Here is a 23,952-nt window from a genome sequence, read left to right as displayed (position 1 = left end):
TTTTACGCTAAACATAACATTTTGCATTGTTGCCAAAAAGTTCAATTTTGGTTTCATCTGACCAGAGCACCTTCTTCCACATGTTTGGTGTGTCTCCCAGGAGGCTTGTGGCAAACTTTAAACGACACTTTTTATGGATATCTTTAAGAAATGGCTTTCTTCTTGCCACTCTTCCATAAAGGCCAGATTTGTGCAATATACGACTGATTGTTGTCCTATGGACAGAGTCTCCCACCTCAGCTGTAGATCTCTGCAGTTCATCCAGAGTGATCATGGGCCTCTTGGCTGCATCTCTGATCAGTCTTCTCCTTGTATGAGCTGAAAGTTTAGAGGGACGGCCAGGTCTTGGTAGATTTGCAGTGGTCTGATACTCCTTCCATTTCAATATTATCGCTTGCACAATGCTCCTTGGGATGTTTAAAGCTTGGGAAATATTTTTGTATCCAAATCCGGCTTTAAACTTCTTCGCAACAGTATCTCGGACCTGCCTGGTGTGTTCCTTGTTCTTCATGATGCTCTCTGCGCTTTTAACGGACCTCTGAGACTATCACAGTGCAGGTGCATTTATACGGAGACTTGATTACACACAGGTGGATTGTATTTATCATCATTAGTCATTTAGGTCAACATTGGATCATTCAGAGATCCTCACTGAACTTCTGGAGAGAGTTTGCTGCACTGAAAGTAAAGGGGCTGAATAATTTTGCACGCCCAATTTTTCAGTTTTTGATTTGTTAAAAAAGTTTGAAATATCCAATAAATGTCGTTCCACTTCATGATTGTGTCCCACTTATTGTTGATTCTTCACAAAAAAATACAGTTTTATATCTTTATGTTTGAAGCCTGAAATTTGGCAAAAGGTCGCAAAGTTCAAGGGGGCCGAATACTTTCGCAAGGCACTGTAGCTGTGCAGCAACGTTCTCCATCCAACCTGACAGAGCTAGAGAGGATCTGCAGAGAGGAATGGGAGAAACTCCCCAAATACCGGTGTGCCAAGCTTGTAGCGTCATACCCAAAAAGACTCGAGGCTATAACTGCTGCCAAAGGTGCTTCAACAAAGTGCTGAGTAAAGGATCTGAATATTTATGTAGATTGTAGATGGTACAGTTTTTTTGTTATTAGGGGGTATTGTGTGTCGATTGATGATAAAAAAAATCTATTTAATCAATTTAGAAAGAGGCTGTAACATAAAACAATGTGGAAAAAGTCAATGGGTCTGAATACTTTCCAAATGCACTGTATGTGAAGGCACATCTCATTTCACTAGATAGAACTCCATCTCATTTTATAGAATAGTTAAGCCTTAACCTGAAGCAGTTTAAACCTACTACTAGCTACTCATTGGTACGAGGAGAACGAGGAGAAGCAGGCCTAATAAAGCTAGGTATGCCAGTTCATTTGCAGTCTGGTTGGTAAATGATTGAGTAGTTTTACAATGTAAAGTTTTACCATCACATTTCCTTACAGGTTCACTCAAAGCCCAAGGCATTTCATTATTACCTGTAAATCGCATAGATCATTACCCAGGTAAGGTCTAAGGTTCTACAGAGGTACTATGCTATGCATTATATTTCAGTTAACATGGCCATGAAAATTTTATCCAAAAACGTATTGGTGGAGTATGTTTTACAATATTATCTACTATCACAGATCTCTGGGTTTGTCGTATATACAGTGGCAAGAAAAATTATGTGAACCCTTTGGAATTACCTGGATTTCTGCATAAATTGGTCATAAAATTAGATCAGATCTTCATCTAAGTCACAACAACAGACAAACACAGTCTGCTTAAACTAATAACACACAAATTATTGTATTTTTCTTGTCTGTATTGAATACATAATTTAAACATTCACAGTGTAGGTTGGAAAAAGTATGCGAACGCCGTGGCTCATTAGAGTCTGGGGCCAGCTAACCTGGAGTACAATCAATGAGACGAGATTGGAGATGTTGTTTTAAGCTGCCCTGCCCTATAAAAAAACTCACAAAATTTGAGTTTGCTATTTACAAGAAGCATTGCCTGATGTGAACCATGCCTTGAACAAAACAGACCCCAGAAGACACAAGATTAAGAATTGTTGACATGCATAAAGTTGGAAAGGGTTACAAAACTATCTCTAAAAGCCTTGATGTTCATCAGTCCACTGTAAGACAAATTGTCTATAAATGGAGAAAGTTCAGCACTGTTGCTATACTCCCTAGGAATGGCCGTCCTGCAAGAGCACAGCGCAGAATGCTCAACGAGGTTAAGAAGAATCCTAGTGTCAGCTAAAGACTTACAGAAATCTCTGGAATATGCTAACATTTCTGTTGATGAGTCTAGGACACGTAAAACTCTAAACAAGAATGGTGTTCATGGGAGGACACCATGGAAGTAGCCACTGCTGTCCAAAAAAACTGCTGCACATCTGAAGTTCGCAAAAGACCATCTGGATGTTACACAGCACTACTGGCAAAATATTCCGTGGACAGATGAAACTAAAGTTTAGTTGTTTGGAGGAACACACAACACTATGTGGAGAAAGAAAAAGGCACAGCACACCAACATCAAAACCTCATTCCAACTGTAAAGTATGGTAAGGGCCTGGACAGTTTGCTATTATCGACGGGAAAATTAATTCCCAAGTTTATCAATACAGGCTATTTGTCCGCCAATTGAATCTCAACAGAAGTTGGGTGATGCAACAGGACAACGACCCAAAACACAGAAGTAAATCAACAACAGAATGGCTTCAACAGAAGAAAATAGACCATCTGGAGTGGCCCAGTCAGAGTCCTGACCTTATCCCGATTGAGATGCTGTGGCATGACCTCAAGAGAGTGGTTCACACCAGACGTCCCAAGAATATTGATGAACTGAAACAGTTTTGTAAAGAGGAATGGTCCAAAATTCCTCATGACCATTGTGCAGGTCTGATTCGCAACTACAGAAAACATTTGGTTGAGGTTATTGCTGCCAAAGGAGGGTCAACTAGTCATTAAATGCAAGGGTTCACATACTTTTTCCCACCTTGCACTGTGAATGTTTACACGTTGTGTTCAATAAGACATGAAAACATATAATTATTTGTGTGTTATTAGTTTAAGCAGACTGTGTTCGTCTATTTTTGTGACCAATTTATGCAGAAGTCCAGGTAATTCCAAAGGATTCAAATACTTTTTCTTGCCACTGTAGTCTATTTTCTAAGACAGATAGGCAAACCTCATCCAGCATCCATGGCTGCCTGGATTGTCACCCCTAAAACACTCAACAAAACCAATTGAAGGTAGACCCTAATACCTTTTTTTAACAACATGACTAGGTGAGGAGTGGTGCTGGAACAACATCTCTAGGCGATAGTATAAGTTTGAAAATGGTCAAAATGCTTCGTTATGTCCTCCTGCCCTTGGAGTATGCACTGATTTAACATGATTGGATATGTGAAAGCAAGGATAAAACTTCAAAGCTTAGACCGGTCAAGACATGTCAGATCAGCGATCAGCAACTTTAAGCAAGGTGGGAGGGTGGCTGGTAGCGGGCATGGCCATTGAAGCGGTCTTCGACCAAACATTTTAGAGACCCTCCTCTTGGCCGCACAGACAACATTTTACTGTTTTAAAGCGAATTTCCTGCAATTCTAAGCATTTTCCCATGGGGTAGAGAGTGCATTTTACAGTTTTAAAGCTACTTACCTGCAATATAGGGCTGGGCAATATGGCCAAAATATCATATCACAGTATTTTTTTTTATGAGTAGTGCGTGACCCTATGGTGGTAACAAATACATTCTAAGTGATTTCAATGGGTCTTTCTCCATTCTGATTGCTTTATGCTGTTCAATTCAACCCCAAATAATTTCCTGCTTTTTCATAAATGTCTGCATTTCCTGCAATCATTTGAGGTCATTTCCACACTGCCATGTAGGGCTGCACGATATGGGCAAACAATCTAAGCCTTATTTTTAACTAAAATGTTGCAATTGCGATGTGACTTGCAATTTATAGCAAAACACTTAGGTGAACTGTTGGAATCATGGAAATACAATTATTATTTTAATTCTATACTCTAAAGGAATATAATAGTGGGCACTCTGAATACAGTGTTGAAAATATCATGAAAATATCAGGAAGAGTTATTGTGACAGGGTAGGAACCAAAGTGTTAATAAGTGTTTTAGGGGACCCTATAATCTTTGGCTACATTAACTGTTACATTAACTGTTTTCTCATGTAGCTAACATATTAATTCTTTGCATATTCTGTGTCTGCCCCATCGACCGGAAGTCGTCTGTTCGTTCGACCCATCGATTGGTTAATTTTTTTAAATGCATATTTTCCATATATAGACATATATACAGTGGGGAGAACAAGTATATGATACACCGCAGATTTTGCAGGTTTTCCTACTTACAAAGCATGTAGAGGTCTGTAATTTTTTTTTATCATAGGTACACTTTAACTGTGAGAGATGGAATCTAAAACAAAAATCCAGAAAAACACATTGTATGATTTTTAAGTAATTAATTTGCATTTTATTGCATGACATAAGTATTTGATCACCTACCAACCAGTAAGATTTCCAGCTCTCACAGACCTCTTTCTATGAATCCCTCATGTTCTCCACTCATTACCTGTATTAACTGCACCTGTTTGAACTCATTATCTGTATAAAAGATACCTCAATCAAACAGACTCCAACCTCTCCACAATGGCCAAGACCAGAGAGCTGTGTAAGGACATCAGGGATAAAATTGTAGACCTGCACAAGGCTGGGATGGGCTACAGGACAATAGGCAAGCAGCTTGGTGAGAAGGCAACAACAGTTGGCACAATTATTAGAAAATGGAAGAAGTTCAAGATGACGGTCAATCACTCTCGGTCTGGGGCTCCATGCAAGATCTCACCTCGTGGGGCATCAATGACCATGAGGATCATGGGATCAGCCCAGAACTACACGGCAGGACCTGGTCAATGACCTGAAGAGAGCTGGGACCACAGTCTCAGAGAAAACCATTAGTAACACACTATGCCGTCAAGGATTAAAATCCTGCAGCGCAGGCAAGGTCCCCCTGCTCAAGCCAGCGCATGTCCAGGCCCGTCTGAAGTTTGCCAATGACCATCTGGATGATCCAGAGGAGAAATGGGAGAAGGTCATGAGGTCTGATGAGACAAAAATAGAGCTTTTTGGTCTAAACTCCACTCGGCGTGTTTGGAGGAAGAAGAAGGATGAGTACAACCCCAAGAACACCATCCCAACCGTGAAGCATGGAGGTGGAAACATCATTCTTTGGGGATGCTTTTCTGCAAAGGGGACAGGACGACTGCACCGTATTGAGGGGAGGATGGATGGGACCATGGCCGAGATCATGGCCTACAACCTCCTTCCCTCAATAAGAGCATTGAAGGTGTGTCGTGACTGGGTCTTCCAGCATGACAACAACCCAAAACACACGGCCAGGGCAGCTAAGCAGTGGCTCCGTAAAGAAGCATCTCAAGGTCCTGGAGTGGCCTAGCCAGTCTCCAGACCTGAACCCAATAGAAAATCTTTGGAGGGAGCTGAAAGTCCGTATTGCCCAGCGACAGCCCTGAAACCTGAAGGATCTGGAGGTCTGTATGGAGGAGTGGGCCAAAATCCCTGCTGCAGTGTGTGCAAACCTGGTCAAGAACTACAGGAAACGTATGATCTCTGTAATTGCAAACAAAGGTTTCTGCACCAAATATTAAGTTCTGCTTTTCTGATGTATCAAATACTTATGTCATGCAATAAAATGCTAATTAATTACTTAAAAATCATACAATGTGTTTTTCTGGATTTTTTAGATTCCGTCTCTCACAGTTGAAGTGTACCTATGATAAAAATTACAGAACTCTACATGCTTTGTAAGTAGGGAAACCTGCAAAATCGGCAGTGTATCAAATACTTGTTTTCCCCACTGTGTGTATATATATATATATATATATATATATATATATATATATATATATATATATATATATATATATATATATATATATATATGTATATATATATATATATGTTTTAATAATACAAATGCCTCAAGAAGCATCCGAGAATTGTTTATTTTTTACCTGACCCAACTATTCTTCTCCTGCTCCTGCTGTCTTTAGCAGATTCTTCCAGTACTCTCTTGAAGTTCCCGGTAATATGCTACATGGGGAGTCTGCAACCTTTCTCATGTGGAATGCCAATTTATCTTCCCATTTCTAGTGATCTGCATCCCAGTTATGGTTTTCATATGCACGTTTTTGTGTAACAGTTTCATTTCATTTATAATAACGGTCTTCATATCTCAAAATCATTGTCATGTGGTTAATCAAAATTTGATCCAAATCTAAATGAGAATGATAGAAACCTAAAAAGTAATTATACAGCCATTGCCAACTATGGAAAAATAGCATACATAAAGGCAACAAATGAAAGCATTGCAGCCATCAGGTAGAAAATGGCCTGATAAAAATAAATATTCTATAAATCCCGTTGGCTACAGATGGCCGGTCTGCAACAAACTTCAAACATTGTATCAACTTGGGTCTGGCCCGAAGCTTGCAAAATTGTACTAAATATTCTGGACCCTCAGAGTTTCCTGAGCAAGTGAGCTTGGGACAGACACAGCTGTCGGTAATTTGTGCAAGGGATAAGAAGCAGTGCTTGACTTGGGCAGGAGCTCACTGGAGCTGAGAACCGGCACCTCAAATGTTCTACTTCTTGAGCTCCTGTTCCTTTTATAGAATATTATCTCAAAAGTATTGTGAAGCTCCTGCACCTACATATAAAACATTAACAGCACCCAAAATTAGTACCAGAACCTATTTCAGTCCAAGTCCAGCACTGATAAGAAGTAATAAGGCAGGCCTATTTTATGACGTTTCCACTGGATCAGAGCATGACATTTTTCGCTTTCATGCTGAATGGTTATCGAAAGGGAGAGATCTGGAAAAGCAGACTTCTTGCTGTGGTGAGTTAAGCCAATCAGAAATACTATCAGATCCCCAAATGGGCACATTTATGTGCCTACATTTACACAGGCCTACTTCTATGCGTGCGCGTCCTTACTCAACATTGGCAGGAAGCGCTCCAAACAAAAGACAATGACTAAATTGACAAAACTCGTAAATGGAATGAAATAAACCAAACCTTGTTTCTCACAAGTGTAGCATAGGTTGTGCACTCTGCAAACAACGTGTCCACTCTGACAATGACAACAGGAAGACTGGAATAATAATAATGAATTAATTAACATAAATTACCATAACCAAAGTAACAAACATTGTAGATGAGAAATTATAGGAATTCATGGTAAAAGTACTACAGGTGATATATGTGATGGGGAATTGATATACACTAACAATCAAACGCAAACAAATCACACAACTAAGTTATGAAACAATGAATGTGCACAAATTGGCAGGAGAGGCATTCTGGAGAGAGAAGTGCATTGTGCATCTGGGCACATGGTCAATCCGACATCTGCATTGGCCATGCAGCATTTACGGTGATATGGCCTCTGCAGAAGTCAGGGCATTCACACTTCTTGCGCTTCACGGAGCAGTGCAGAGTTGTTGTCAAGGAAGTGAGTTTGTGTTCTACAGGATGTACCGCCCCCACCTACCGTCAACCAATCATGTCAATGCGGAGATATACAGAGCCCTCTGCATTGTTACAAAAATTGGGAGGCTTATGGCATGTAGTTCAATTTGGCCTCTGCAATTGCGTCACCCCTCCATATGGAGCCTCCAAACACATGTTTGGATCAAGCATAAATTGATGCGCCCTCCACAATGGACTAGTTCACTGAGATGGGCACATACATACAGTTTGGAGTCACTTAGAAATGTCCTTGTTTTTCAAGAAAATCTAATTGATCAGCAATACAGTATAGTCCCAGAACACCTCGTTGAGGAATGCCTGGAACACTGACGGAGCATTGGCTAAGCCAAATGGCATCACCAAGTACTCCTAGTGACCAGACATTGTGCTAAAAGCTGTCTTCCATTCATCCCCCTCCCGGATGCAGATGAGATTGTATGCACTCCGCATGTCCAATTTGGTAAAGAACCGGGCCCCGCAGAGCTGTTCGATAGCTGCCGGCAGAGGGTAACGGTACTTGGTGGTGATCTCATTGTCCTCTGTAGTCAATACATGGGCATAAACAATACACGGGCGTAACCCTCCATCCTTCCTGGCCACGAAGCAGAAGGCTGCAGACGCAGGAGAAGTGGACATGCAGATGAAACCTTGTTGGAGCGCCTCATGGATGTACTCCTCCATGGCTTTTGTTCCAGCCACCGACAGAGGGTAGATGCGTCTGCACTGGGGCAGGTCGATGGCACAGTCCCAGAGGCCATGAGGAGTGAGAGAGGTGGCGCAGGTTTCAGAAAATACCTCCCGCGGGTCCTGGTATACCTCCAGGATGTTGGGCTGAAGGGCAACCACAGGACTCCGACGTGGAACCACAGGCAATGGGAAAGCAGGTCCTCCAGCATTCGGGTGCCTAGCCCGTGATTTTCATCCTTGACCATGAGATGGTGGAGTTATGGCGTTGAAGCTAAGGGAGGCCGAAAATTATCTTGTGAGCGGGTGCACTGGTGATGAAGGGAATGTTCTCCTGATGGATGGACTCCATGGTGAGGGTGAGTGGTCTGGTGATGTGTATGATGGTCCCGGAACCTAATGCCCGATTGTCGAGGGCTTGAACCGGGAAAGGAGAGGAGAGCCAGTATGAGGTGATGTTAAGAGAGGAGGCAAGGGTCTGGTCAATAAAGTTCCCAGCGGAACCGGAATCCACTAATGCTGTAGAAACAGTACATGAGGGACAGTCAACTAGTGTGATCGACACCAAAAAGGGTTTGGCAGAAAGTGATGAAGAGGGGATACTCACGCCTGCCCCTGCATGTGGAAGATCACGTGACCTTCCTATGCGCTTGTCGAATCCTGAGTTGGGATGTACCGGACACTGCTGGAGCTAGTGCCCTCCTTGACCACAATAGAGACAGAGCCCCAGCTGTCTCCATCTGCGTCATTCCGCCTCAGGGAGACGTGTGACCCCTACCTCCATGGGTTCAGGCTCTGATCCAAAGTTTTCACAGAGGGACGCTCCCGAAGTAGGTTATCCAGATGGATGGCCATCGCGATGAGTGTGTCCAAGGAGAGGTTGTCGTCTCAACAGACCAGTTCCTTCTGAACCTCCTCACGCAGACCTCTTTGGAAGAGGGTACAAAGCGCCGGCTCATTCCATCTGCTGGATGCTGCTACTGTCCGGAAGGTGAGTGCGTACTCAGCAGCAGTCTGGTCCTCCTGCCGTAATTGGAGTAGGCGCTCACCCCCCCCCCCCCCCCCCTCTGCCCTCCGATGGATGATCGAAGATACTTCTGAACAGAGCCATGAACTCCTGATACGAATCCAGCTCCTCCTCTGCCAGACGGCCGTAGCCCATTCCAACGCCCGCCCAGTCAGCAGAGAAATAACTGTATCAACCTTGGACATCTCGGTGGTGGGGGCTCCCACCTGGTGCACAAAATAGAGGTAGTAGGAGTAGCTTATTTTGACAAAACTCCTGATACTTCGGTGAAGTATCAGATAGAGAGATAAAGCGAAAACATACAAAACACAACAACTGTTCAGAGACAAAAAATTAAAAAATGTTTTAAAAAAAATCCCTATAAGATTTAGTAAATGCAACAAGTATTAGATCGAGAAAGATTCAGAGAAAAAATCCAATGAAAAAACAGTGGGACTTGGGGCAGACACACTCCATGGATATGTAGGCTCCCCTCCCGATTGTGCTCTCCCTATTCCTCTTCCTCTCTCCATCCACTCTCCTCTCCCTCCACTTCTCCCTTCTCTTCCTCCTCGCTCAACATCTCTATCACTCCTATCATCTCTAACTCCTCTTCCCCCCTGCCTTCTGCTGCTGAGCCCTGACTCTCCACATCAGCTCCCTCGCTTTCACTGACCTAGAGGAACAGACTAAGAGAGAAAGAGAGAGAGAGAGAGAGAGAGAGAGAGAGAGAGAGAGAGAGAGAGAGAGAGGAGCAGGGCAACAAATAGGATACAATTGGTCTGGAACATCATCTCTCTCTCCCGCTCAGTCTCTGTCTTCATTACTCTCTTTTTCTCAACCACACACATACGGTCTACCTAATAATCACCTCTTGGGAGTTTCCATAATGAATTGTGTGACACAGTTGCAGGCCTCCCATTACACACACACACACACACACACACACACACACACACACACACACACACACACACACACACACACACAGTTCATGGTGTGCATATATATGTACAGTGCATATGTACAGTGCATTCATAAAGTATTCAGACCCCTTGACTTTTCCACATTTTGTAACGTTACAGCCTTATTCTAAAACGTATATAAAAAAATCCTCATCAATCTTCAATCTACACACAATACCCCATAATGACAAAGCAAAAACTGATTTTTATACATTTTTGCCTAATTTATTACAAATAAAAACATAAATACTTTATTTACATAAGCATTCAGACCATTTGCTTTGAGACTCAAAATTGAGTTCACATGCATCCTGTTTCCATTTATTATCCTTGAGATGTTTCTACAACTTGATTGGAGTCCACCTGTGGTTAATTCAATTGATTAGACATGATTTAGAAAGGCACACACCTGTCTATATAAGGTCCCAAAGTTGACAGTGCATGTCAGAGCAAAAACCAAGCCATGAGGTCGAAGGACTTGTCCGCAGAGCTCTGAGACAGGATTGTGTTTAGGCACAGATCTGGGGAATGGTACCAAAACATTTCTGCAGTATTGAAGGTTCCCAAAAACACAGTATCATTCTTAAATGGAAGAGGTTTGGAACCACCAAGACTCTTCCTAGAATTGGCCGCCCCAGCAAACTGAGCAATCGGGGGAGAAGGGCCTTGGTCAGGGAGGTGACCAAGAACCTGATGGTCATTCTGACAGAGCTCTAGAGTTCCTCTGTGGAGATGGGAGAACCATCCAGAAGGACAAATATCTCTGCAGCAATCCACCAATCAGGTCTTTATGGTAGAGAGGCCAGACGGATGCCACTCTTCGGAAAAAAGGCACATGACAGCCCGCTTGGAGTTTGCCAAAAGGCACCTGAAGGACTCAGACCATGAGAAACTAGATTCTCTGGTCTGATGAAACCAAGATTGATTGAACTATTTGGCCTGAAAGCCATGTGCCACGTCTGGAGGAAACATGGCACCATCCCTATGGTGAAGCATGTTGGTGGCAGCATCATGCTGTGGGGATGTTTTTCAGCGGCAGGGACTGGGAGATCCATGATGAAAACCTGTCCACTCCAGAGCGCTCAGGACCTCAGACTGGGGCAAAGGTTCACCTTCTAACAGGACAATGACCCTAAGCACACAGCCAAGACAATGCAGGAGTGGCTTCGGAACAAGTCTCTGAATGTCCTTGAGTGGCCCAGTCAAAGCCCGGACTTGAACCTCATCGAACATCTCTGGAGAGACCTGAAAATAGCTGTGCAGCAACGCTCTCCATCCAACCTGACAGAGCTTGATAGGATCTTAGGTAAATGTGATTTCACTTGTTGTTTGTTTATAAATTAGCAAATTTTTCTAAAAACCTGTTTTTGCTTTTTCATTATGGGGTATTGTGTGTAGATAGATGAGGGGGGAAACAATGTCATCTATTTTACAATATGGCTGTAACGTAACAAAATATGGAAAAAGTCAAGGGGTCTAAATACTTTTCGAATGCACTCTATGTCAGACTGATGGATAATCAGACAGGATAGAGTGCATAAAAGATATTCATGAATATGATCATAGATGGGTCAGATTATAACCATAAAGACTATATAGGTTACACACACTTCAAGACCCATAGTCAGATTACTTTTTATAGATGGTAAGAAGTCTAAGTACTGTATGTGGCACAACAGTTTACAGATTCAATGCATCATAAACTATTGTTTATTTATTTAGGATGTTGAAAGTAAAAGATTGAAAAGATGACACTATATGCAATTTAGTCAAACAGGTTTCAAATAATTATTAATCTGTTTCGATGGGTATAGTTAGCTGTTTGTTTTTGTAGGAGGGAGTGAGACAAATACATGTTTTATTTAACCTTTATTTAACTAGGCAAGTTAGTTAAGAACAAATTCATCTTTACAATGATGGCCTACCCTGGACCAATGGCCTACCCTGGACCAAAGCAGCAGCTCGCCATTGCTAAATGCATTTGGGGAAACCCTAGGCCTACAGGCCTAGGCTATAACCATACACATTGGAATCTCTGTTTTATTTTCTATTTACAGTACTTGATATTCATGTCTCATAGCGCATGAGACCGTTCAGCTACTGTAAGGCCGGGGTAAAGAATGACAATCCATGGACACTGCGACTTCAGATATAGACTCGAAGGTTCAATAAGAGCAACCACACATCTTCAGGGGACAAATAAAATAAGGATAAATCACATGATCAGAGCGCTGGCACATGCTACGACACCAAACTCTAAACTGAAGCTATCCCAGAAACCCCTGCTCTTTATAGTCAGAGCCACAGCATCCACTATCAAAATAAAAGTCCTTCAATTACAGTCCCACATTACTATAACAACTTGTCTCGTTCCTGAAACCTGACACTCACAAGCTCTCTTGAAAGACATGCAGTTGGGAAAAGCTAACAACAAAGGGTTGAAATAAGATGCAGACTGCTACTATTAGCCTAAACTATCTGAATTGATTTGAGAAGTGTATGCCACATCTTACAATACAACTAGCTAATAATTGAACAGAGGTCACAGAGAGAACTTCAATTGATGTGGAGCAAGCATGCTACAGACATCCATTTGTACTGGTATGACGTTACACATAACATTGCCGTGTAGGCATGTTAGTGTGTCTGGGATTCAGAGAAAAATAATTTCCCATATCTTTACAAAGTGGCATTGCATGTGACTGAATATGATACTATTGTTTGTTAGAACATGGCCCACCCCACTGACCTCTATAGGTCAGCCATTTTGGTCAGGGAGTTGGTCAACCATGGTTTGCCAGTGCTGTGATAAAAGTGTAGAATAAGACATTTTAAGAATTTATCTGCACTGTATGTGTGTTAGCTGGCTAGCCAGGAGTAATGATTCCATTAATTTTTCAAATTAACTGCCACTATGTGACTCACCACCTGGATTCGGTCTTATATAGCAAAATGTGATTTTTTAATATATTCTTTTTACATTGGGTAAAAGTAGAGACTCAGAGCTACAAAATAGTATATCGTACACTGCATTTGAGGAACAATGGGAAAGTAATTCTGCTTTGAAAGTTGATCAACTTGTAAACTCACTTTTCAGAAAATCGCCTTTGAATGTTTTGGTATCTGGTGAAGAGCTTTTCTTTGTCTACAACCATTCAGCATCGTTCACATCCTCTTAAGCTTTAGCCCCACCCACCTCATTTTGCTCAGAGCGCACACTTGATGCTCTGGGCGATAATTTCTTTACCTCTGGATAACATGAAAACACACCTAACCAGCTCTGCTGGCAACAATTTCATTATGACCTTTTGCAGACGTTTACTGACACCGGCCATATTCAACTGGTGTTGTACACACGTCACGTAATGTTAGCTAACGAGCCAGCCTGCTAACGTTAGATAGTTAAACAACAATGAACAAAGTGCCAACACTGCCTAAGTGCAACACTTCCTAACATTAGGCTCTAACAGCTCTGGGTAACGAATAATAACGTCTGCTAGGGAGCCAGCCAGCTAACGTTAGCTAGCTAGCTAACAGTACACTTTAGCTTAAGACATATAACTAAACAAGGAACCTAGCTAGGTAAACAACATTTAAGATCACACACATCACGTAACGTTAGCTAACGTGCCAGCCAGCTAACATTAGCTAGTTAAACAACAAGAGTGCTGGGAGCTAACCAACCAGGTCCAATGTTAGCTAGCTAACATTAGGCTCTAACTAGAAAAGCAAACGGCTCTGGGAAACAAATAATAATGTCAGCTAGGGAGCCAGCCAGCTAACGTTAGCTAGCTAGCTAACAGTACACTTTAGCTTGAAATGAAACCACTTTATGTCAAAATTAGAAAGGTGTAATATCTGAAAAGGAAGCTAGCTAATGCTAGACTACCTTACCTGTATACATCAACATGCATTATGGACGCGTCTCCCGGTCAGGAATGCCATACCATGGTTGCACTTAGTTTGAAGATGTAATCCGGAGACAGCCGTTTTCTCCATCTCTTTAGCTATCATACTCTAATTCCACTCATTTCAAAACTTGATCCTCCAGAAAATGGAGAGCAACACTTATGCAGCTACACTACACAATACATTTTTTAAAACCTTTCTAGGGCAGGCGTTCTGCTAGCGGAACCCCTCGACAACATTCCACTGAAAAGGCAGCGCCTTTTTTTTGTAACATTCACAAAGTCCAATACTGCAAATGAAAGATAAACATCTTGTTAATCTACCTATCGTGTCTGATTTCAAAAATGCTTTACAGCGAAAGCACAACATATAGTTAGGTCATAGCCAAGTAAAAAAAAACACAGCCATTTTTCCAGCCAAAGATAGGAGTCACAAAAAGCAGAAATAGAGATAAAATGAATCACTAACATTTGATGATCTTCATCAGATGACACTCATAGGACATCATGTTACACAATACATGTATGTTTTGTTCGATAATGTGCATATTTATATCCAAAAATCTCAGTTTACATTGGTGCGTTAGTGCAGTAATATTTTGATTCCAAAATATCTGGTGATTTTGCAGAAATATTCATAATAAGCATTGATAAAAAATACAAGTGTTATTCACAGAATTAAAGATAGACTTCTCCTTAACCCGTAGTGACGCCCAGCCCGTGAACGGGACCGTTATCGTCATCTGACACTAATTAGCATAACGCAAAGGACATAAATCTTCCTAGAAAATATTCCTATTCATGAAAATCACAAGTGAAATATATTGGAACACAGCCTAGCCTTTTGTTAATCACCCTGTCATCTCAGATTCTCAAAATATGCTTTACAGCCAACGCTAGACAAGCATTTGTGTAAGTTTATCATAGCCTAGCATAGCATTATGCCTTGCTAGCAGGCAAACTTGTCACGGAAATCAGAAAAGCAATCAAATTAAATAGTTTACCTTTAAAGAACTTCGGATGTTTTCACTCACGAGACTCCCAGGTAAACAGCCAAAGTTCATTTTTTCCCAAAAGATTATTTTTGTAGGCGAAATAGCTCCGTTTGTTCTTCACATTTGGCTGAGAAATCGCCCGGAAATTGCTGTTACCACAACGCCGAAAAATATTCCAAATTAGCTCCATAATATCGACAGAAACATGGCAAACGTTGTTTCGAATCCATCCTCAAGGTGTTTTTCTAATATCTATTCGATAATATATCAGTTGGGCCAATTCGTTTTTCACTCTGACCGATTGGAGTAATGGCTACCTCTGTATTTTACGCAAGAATCTCTCTCGGAGCCACCATGTGACCACTTACGCAATGTGGCTGCCTACGGCTATTCTTCAACAGAAATACGTAAAACTACGTCACAATGCTGTAGACACCTTGGGGAATACGTAGAAAGATGGTACATTCACAACTGAATAGGGAGTCATTGGAACGCAGCGCTTTCAAAACCTGGGGCACTTCCGGATTGGATTTTTTTCAGGCTTTCGCCTGCAACATCAGTTCTGTTATACTCACAGACAATATCTTTACAGTTTTGGAAATGTTAGAGTGTTTTCTATCCAAAGATGTCAATTATATGCATATTCTAGCATATTTTCCTGACAAAATATCCCGTTTAAAACGGGAACGTTTTTTTTCCAAAAATGAAAATACTGCCGCCTAACACCAAGAGGTTAATGCAACCGCTGTGTCAGATTTCAAAAAAACTTTACGGAAAAAACGTAATCTGAGAACGGCGCTCAGAGCCCAATCCAGACAAAGAAATATCCGCCATGTTGGAGTCAACAGAAGTTAGAAATAACACTATAAATATTCACTTACCTTTGATGCTCTTCATCAGAAGGCACTCTCGGGAATCACAGTTCGACAATAAATTACTGATTTGTTCCATAAAGTCCATCATTTAGCCACTTGTTGTTAGCGTGTTCAGCACAGTAATCCATCTTCATGAGGCGCGAGCACTTCGTCCAGACAAAAACTCTAAAAGTTCCATTACAGGTCGTAGAAACAAGTCAAACGATGTATGGAATCAATCTTTAGGATGTTAACATAAATCATCAATAAGGTTCCAACCAGACAATTTCATTGTCTGAAGAAAAGCACTGGAACGAGAGCTAACTGTCGGGAGCGCGCGTCACGAGCCTGAGACACTCTGCTAGACCCATGACTCATTCAGCTCCCATTCCCCCCTCCTTTATAGCAGAAGCCTGAAACAAGTTTCTAAAGACGGTTGACATCTAGTGGAAGCCGTAGGAAGTGCAACTTGACTCCATAGACACTGTGTATTCGGTAGGCCAAGCTTTGAAACACTACAAACCCCACTTCCTGGTTGGATTCTTTCTCAGGTTTTCGCCTGCCATATGAGTTCTGTTATACTAACAGACATCATTCAAACAGTTTTAGAAACTTCAGAGTGTTTTCTATCCAATACTAATAATAACATGCATATATTACCATCTGGGACAGAGTAGGAGGCAGTTCACTCTGGGCACGCTATTCATCCAAAAGTGAAAATGCTGCCCCCTATCCCCAAAAGGTTAACCCGTTATAGCATGGACATTGCCATTGAAGGCTTCCACCATTTTAAAGTCGTCAGCTGGATGGGGATTCCTATGAGTTGAGAGCAATCAGCCAATGAAGAAGCAAATGGACTACTTTAAAATTGAGATATACTCAATGGCCTTGCCCATGCTGTCACAGACGCAATAATGGCACAGATACAAAGAGGAGTCCTCTTTCGATCACGAAGGCCTGTTGTTCACACAAGTAACTGCCCTCTCATTAGCTAGAATGGTCCCACCTGATCTTGTCTCCTCCTGCCTGCCTTCCATCTTTGAGGACATGTATTTCCATTGTTAGAGCGGTCACTTGACTATCTTGTCAATATAATAGACAATCTTTGCTTCAATACTGGATTGCTTTAATGGTTGTTTAGCAACAAAACGAATCTGTGCACAACTACAGTATGGGGCAAAATAGACGGGTTTGGCTTAGAATGTTCACGTAAATAAAGTTGCACAATGAGCACTTGTTGTCTCTCAAATACATCTAGCTAGAGGATTTTAGCCATGTTAATATAGATGTCTCATCAGTCAAAACAACTCAAAACAAGACATGTTATCAAGATCAACATTTTTAAATGTAACCTTTTATTTAACTAGGCAAGTCAGTTAAGAACAAATTCTTATTTACAATGATGGCCTACTCTGGCCAAATCCGGACGACGCTGGGCCAATTGTGGCCGCCCTATGGGACTCCCAATCCCAGCCAGATGTGATACAGCCTGGATTCGTACCAGGCATTATAGTGACACCTCTCGCACTGAGATGCAGTGCCTTAGACCGTTGGCCACTCGGGATCCCAGATAACACGATAAGATAAAACGAGCCACTTACAATTCCCCACATGGCAGTTTCTAGTCATTGTTGCTAGCTATCTAGCCATCCAGAATCACAACAACACACATCCTCCTGCCCCATTGAAGCGTGGACATCGTTTTAATCAAAATGCAGACATTTTGTCTCGAACATGTGAACTTTCATGTGCCTTAATAACAAACTTGTATGTTTATCTGTAAATACAAATACAATTATTAAATTACGAGCTTTGTTGGTTAAGCCACAGAAAAAGTTAGCAACCTTTCAACTAGCCATGATTGTCTGAGATAATGAGTGGGCTGGACATGCCGAGAGAAGATTGGTCTACCATATTGAATGTCGTCTGTCTATTTGATCTTGTCAGTCTGTGTTGTGAATTCTGTCGAATGCGGCTTTAAAGCCATAATGAGTCCTCTATCTATATTTATGACAACTCCGATATGAAGTTGTTTTTTTCAAAATGGCCTAAATGCCACATGTCCACTTATATCAGTGCATTCGTAACAACCCATCCATTATGAAACTTCTATTAAATCAAATAAGCCTCACATAGCAAATTAGCTATTTTCTGTTTACCAAATTTGACACTCTCATTGACCTCCATACAAAAATTCCTCACTGCCTGGGTTTATTTTCGTGGACAAATTTGGGTGGAGTAAAACCTTTCACGTCGCCTCTTCCTCTCTGGTTGAAATCGCCTGAAGCCTTGTTCACATTACCCATAATTGTAATAGCAATGCCTCCTTGCTGTTAAAGGCTCCATTGCTAGACGTATACTGCATACTTTGAAATTGTTCAAACTTTGCGTCATCTTCTGTCCAGCCAGAGTCCATCGAAGAACAGGAAGTTGCCAAACCACAGAAGATGAAAATATGTGGCTTTCGGTGATGGCTTTATGGAATAGCTAGCAACTTGTAAACCATTACCCATTCATATAAGTGAGTACTATTTTAATAGTAATGTTAAATAATACACATTGGCTGCTAAGCCAATTATATTATATGACTGTTGCCTCCCGTTAAGTTTATTGTGATGGTAATTAAATGTTTTTAATAATAATTTTTAGGTGGAGGTTGTTAGCTACATTGGTATCTTTTTTTTAGCTAGATAGATATAGCTGCTCTGCAGTGCAAGCTAGCTTAACCTACTTTAAAGTTAGAGAAACAAGTTGAGGAAAAGGTAACTTAAAAAAACATGTTCTATTATCACTTGAAACAATTTACTTATCATGTCTTTAATTAAAATGTCATATTTTCCAATCTCCAAAAATAAGAGACAGGCACTCCTCTTTTCATACAGTGTAATGAAATATATCACGATGCGTATGGGCATGACATGCAAACCTCCCCGGCCAGGTTGCAAAATAAATGTACACATACATGTTATTCAATCATTTCACCCATACGCTGACGCGCTTGAACGAGCGTCTGCGTAGTCAGGCGTTAAAATAGAACTTGGTTGGTTTTATTTGAGCAGCTCGTGCGCTTCAAGTCCCCTCCTTATTGTTCGTCAGGAAGATACAAACCCACTGGAGGCTTAAAATATCAATTAAGAAAGATTCAATTATTAAGAATTAACTAACTAAAAACCTAAGTAGGTTTTTATTTTTATCTGTGGATTAATCGCCGGCGTAGAGGTACACGATTTTGTAAGACTCTGTGTAAAAATTATACAAAGCTCCAGCTAAAAAAAAGTACTCATCCAAGGCTTTTCTTTATTTTTACAATTTTCTACATTGTAAATTAATAGTGAAGACATCAAAACTCTGAAATAACACATATGGAATCATATAATAATCAAGAAAGTGTTAAACAAATCAAAATATATTTTAGATTTTAGATTCATCAAAGTAGCCACCCTTTGCCTTGATGACAGCTCTCTTGGCATTTTCTCAACCAGCTTCGCCTGGAATGCTTTTCCAAAAGTCTTGAAGGAGTTCCCACATTTGCTGAGCACGTTGGCTGCTTTTCCTTCACTCTGCGGTCCAACTCATCCCAAACCATCTCAATTGGGTTGAGGTCAGGTGATTGTGGAGGCCAGGCCATCTGATGTAGCACTCCATCAATCCATCTCTCATTCTTGCTCAAATAGCCTGGAGGTGTGTTGGGTCATTGTCCTGTTGAAAAACAAATGATAGTCCCACTAAGCTCAAAGCAGATGGGATGGGCGTATTGCTGCAGGATGCTGTGGTATGCCTTGAATTCTAAATAAATTACAGACAGTGTCACCAGCAAAGCACCCCCACACCATCAAACCTCCTCCTCCATGCCTCACAGTGGGAAATACACATGCGGAGATCATCCACTCACCTACTCTGTGTCTTCCTTTCCTGTGGCGATCCTCATGAGAGCCAGTTTCATCATAGTGCTTGATGGTTTTTTCGACTGCACTTGAAGAAGTATTCAAAGTTCTTGACATTTTACGGATTGACTAACCTTCATGCCGTAAAGTAATAATGGACTGGCATGCATATTTGAGCTGTTCTTGCCATTATGTGGACTTGGCCTTTCAACAAATCGGGCTATCTTCTGTATACCACCCCTTCCTTGTCACAACACAACTGATTGGCTCAAACACATTAAGAAGGAAATAAATTCCACAAATTAACTTTTAACAAGGCACACCTGTTAATTGAAATGCATTCCAGGTGACTATCTCACAAAGCTGGTTGAGAAAATGCCAAGAGTGTACAAAGCTGTCAATCAAGACAAAGGTTGGCTACCTTGAAGAATCTCAAATCTCAAATATATTTTTATTTGTTTAACACTTTTTTGGTTTACTACATGTGTTATTTCATAGTTTAGATGTCTTCATTATTATTCTACAATGTAGCAAATAATACAAATCAATTAAAACCCTGGAATGAGTAGGTGTGTCCAAATGTTGACTGGTACTGTGTTCATTTTTTATTTTTCATTATTATTTTTTATTCAAGCTTTATTTAACTAGGCAAGTCCGTTACGAACAAATTCTTATTTACAATGACGGCCGACCGGGGAACAGTGGGTTAACTGCCTTGTTCATGGGCAGAACGACTGATTTTTTACCGTGTCAGCTCAGTTCATCTCCCAGGACAAAGTGGCTAGAAAAAGCAAGCTATCTTAATGGCCATTAATGTTAAATGTGTGTTTCGGTATGCCCCCAAATTAGTATCGTTGGTTCACAGTTGGTTTCGATATTTTAACCTGCGTGTCATGATCGTCTCTGGTGTGGATGGACAAAATCATCATGCGCGCATTGACGGTGTAGTCAGCTTATGAAGGACATATTTCTGGGTACCTAAGGCAGCCTGCAACGACGCAGTTGTGTTTCCATTCAGCTTGTGTTTCACCAGCCACTTTCCCTTCCCCCAGATGGGTTCCCGTGATCACATGACTGTGCTACTGGAAACTGGGGGAAAGGTCGTAGAGCTGTAGCGCTCGAATTCTAGGCAAACTCGCAACGAATAACTCGCAACATTATAGCCATCATACTCTGCGATAATAGGCTACGTTGTTTATTATTATACTTGGGTGAACGTGTAATAAGCCACGATAATAAAGTAAATAGTATTATGTGACTGAATAACTGCATAAAAACGGGATCCATTCAAATATAATCGCAATCTTGTTTGTTTAAACTAAAACGAAAGAAAAATATGTTCTCATCATGAGCTATAGGTTTCTTCTTTTACTCATTCACGCACATAATACACATTTGTATCTTAAAATACCTTACATGGGAAATATTATTGGATATGTTTCTCTGGGGTTGAATTACAGGCCACTTGGTGTAAAATGGGGTCAGCATTTCCCTATGATTGGAATAGGCTATAATTCAGTGTTTCTGAGTCAACCTAAATTCACTTTAGTCAATGTAAGAAGGTATAAAGCTAGATAATCTAATGCAGTGCCTAATGATTGATCAATGCCTTGCATAAGGCCCTCAAAGGACACACACCTGTACTGTACTCTCTCTGACCTTCCTCTGCTCTATTTGGAGGTTACATGTGTACAGAGGGCAGGTGTCCCCTTTGACATTGTAGCAACGTTTAGACAATAGCCTTGCAGATAAAAAAGTAAACAAACTTGGGGAATAATAAAGTATTTGCCAATGAGACTGTTAGAGAATGAATGACCTCTTATTTGGACTCCTGCCCAATAGCAGTGTAATGATCCCAACAACAGTTCAGCGATTCATTGATAGGAAACCTGCTGGTTTTGTTGTGAAACAAGATTGTGTCCTCTTGCTGTCAAAATGCCATTACATGAATGGTAAGGCCTACTGTATTTATATCCAAATAGTGTCTTTTCAACACAGATTCCTTACATTGGAGAGATAGTCAAACAAATATATATTTATTTGTTTAACATTTCTAAGGAGTCATAATGAGACCATGGTCTCTTTCGCAGATGAGCCCTGCGTGAACACATCCACAAACAACATGGTTTTTATTCAAGTGTCATATATGGTAGTTATGACACAGGAGTAAGTGCAAACAAAGGTCAAAATACTAGATCTAAGTATTTAACTTAAACTTGGTTTATAAACACTTCAGTTTCATAAACACCTATGGCTCATTGCGAATTTAGGTCTATAGGCGATTGTCTTCTTTACAAACGCATCATAGTAGTACAATATTTTTGTATGACCATTTCACTACGCTGAAGACTGAATACAAAATGTAACGTCAGAGATTCCCCCGTACCGGGGTCGTCACTAGTTACCACAGCCACAAAGTCATAATAATGACTAAACCCCGCCTATTTCTACAGTTTCTCTTAACCACACTGCTAAAGTTATGCCTAACCCCAACCTTACATTAAGACCAAAAATAAAAATTTTTAACGATATAGCCAATTTTGACTTTATTGTTTGACTGCAGCCACACTTCGAAAACTGCTATAATCGAACAAAACAAAACAGACCCAAACAAAGAATGATTTTACTCACCAGCCCTTTCTCCAAACGTGTATATTAGCAACGCAAAATGTAAAAGAGGACTTTCTTTGAACGTGTCCAAGGTTGTGAGGCTTGGTTAGACCTCCCTCGGCGTTGACAGTTGCAAGGCGCCGTATGAATGGAAAGTGAGGACCTGCAGAGACCGCCCAGTTTGAAACGTCACATTAGCTCTTCTTTTTCTTCTTCTTTGGAGAGGCCAAACGGACACAATTGATGGGAAGTTCGACTCTTTTTACTGACTCGGATCTTTTCGACTCGTTCAGTCAAGAGTCAACGAATGTTTCGACTCATTTCGTTCATTTGAGTCAGTAATGTCCAGAGCACGCAGGACCCCTTATCAGCGAACGATTAACTGAAAACTCGAAAGAGTCATGATTCTACAAGCCTTTCGTTCACGTCGTTCACCATGAAGTGCTTATTGGAGCTGTCATTTGTGACTGAGGCATAAGTGTGCTTTAAACAATGTACATTTGTTGATTGCTAGGCATCAAAGCTGTCATCAAGGGCTCCCGAGTGGCGTAGCGGTCAGTTCAGTTCATAAACATGTGCCATGGAATCGGTGCATCGAAAATCTCTTCCCAACTATTTGGCTATCTATTTGGCACAGCTGGGATTTTCTGGTCCTTACATGAAACTAGTATACTATTTTACTCACCACAATTTTCTTTAATACAGGGCCGACAGACAAGTTCCTTACTTCTCCCCCTTCCACTTCCTCTTCTATTTTTGCGGTAATGCTGCAATTAGTTGGTTGCCATTTTGGGCAGAGCAGACATTTCCATATATTTTTGTTAGCTGCATGTGTGACATAACTCCACCGGTCCTATTTATTAAAGTATTTACAAAGATAGTACTTTTTAAAATATTTTTTATCAATTAGTATATTTGAGTTTAACCATAATATTTGTTGTAATATTTGTTCGGTCTTTTCTGGTGGATTAAACTGAAATTTCAACCAACTTTCTATGGCTTGTTTAAAAAAAAAAGAAGATATTTTGGATAACGAAATAACTGAAAGTGAGAGCTTGTAATCTGAATAAAGGGAAAAAGGCCATTATTGACCATGGGGTGAGACATTTTTACTAATCTGCTAAAGAACCAGCTCAGATTTAAATGTACTTTTGTATGACTAAAGCCGTTAGTGAGATGTCTAATGCTTTAATATTGAAAATTTCTGCCCTCCGAATTAATATTCATTATATTAATAGGCCTGTTTAATTTGGCTTGCCATTCCAAATAAAATTGAATATTTTTTGCTCATATAATTTAAAAAACATGTTTCTAGGCCTATGAGTAAATTTTCTTCACAAATAGACAGGTCTTTTCTTTTCCATGATTGTCACGTATAATCCCAATCCGGCCTCTAGGTCACCAGGTTGCTCCAAGAGAGTCTTGAAGAAGACACCACAAAACCTATTCCCCCTCAGGAG

The 23,952-nt window shown here is 40.8% G+C and overlaps 1 protein-coding gene and 1 long non-coding RNA gene across 3 annotated transcripts in view; one reads left to right on the top strand and one right to left on the bottom strand.

Moving 5' to 3' along the window:
- The window catches only part of cpt1ab (carnitine palmitoyltransferase 1Ab (liver)), a 75,364-nt gene extending 52,299 nt beyond the window's left edge, over nucleotides 1-23,065 (bottom strand). For both annotated transcript variants that reach the window (XM_036933595.2, XM_036933608.2), the window contains exon 1: nucleotides 22,514-23,065. The gene's annotated coding sequence lies outside the window, so the exon portion shown is untranslated. The remainder of the gene's footprint in view (nucleotides 1-22,513) is intronic.
- Nucleotides 1-23,952, top strand: part of LOC149985120 (uncharacterized) — a 414,522-nt gene that overhangs the window by 19,623 nt on the left and 370,947 nt on the right. The window lies entirely within an intron of this gene.

The sequence above is a fragment of the Oncorhynchus mykiss genome, chromosome 2 (assembly GCF_057628025.1).
Source record: "Oncorhynchus mykiss isolate SJ-2025 chromosome 2, ASM5762802v1, whole genome shotgun sequence".
In the NCBI taxonomy this organism is placed as follows: Eukaryota; Metazoa; Chordata; class Actinopteri; order Salmoniformes; family Salmonidae; genus Oncorhynchus; species Oncorhynchus mykiss.
This window is presented reverse-complemented; position numbering and strand designations above follow the sequence as displayed.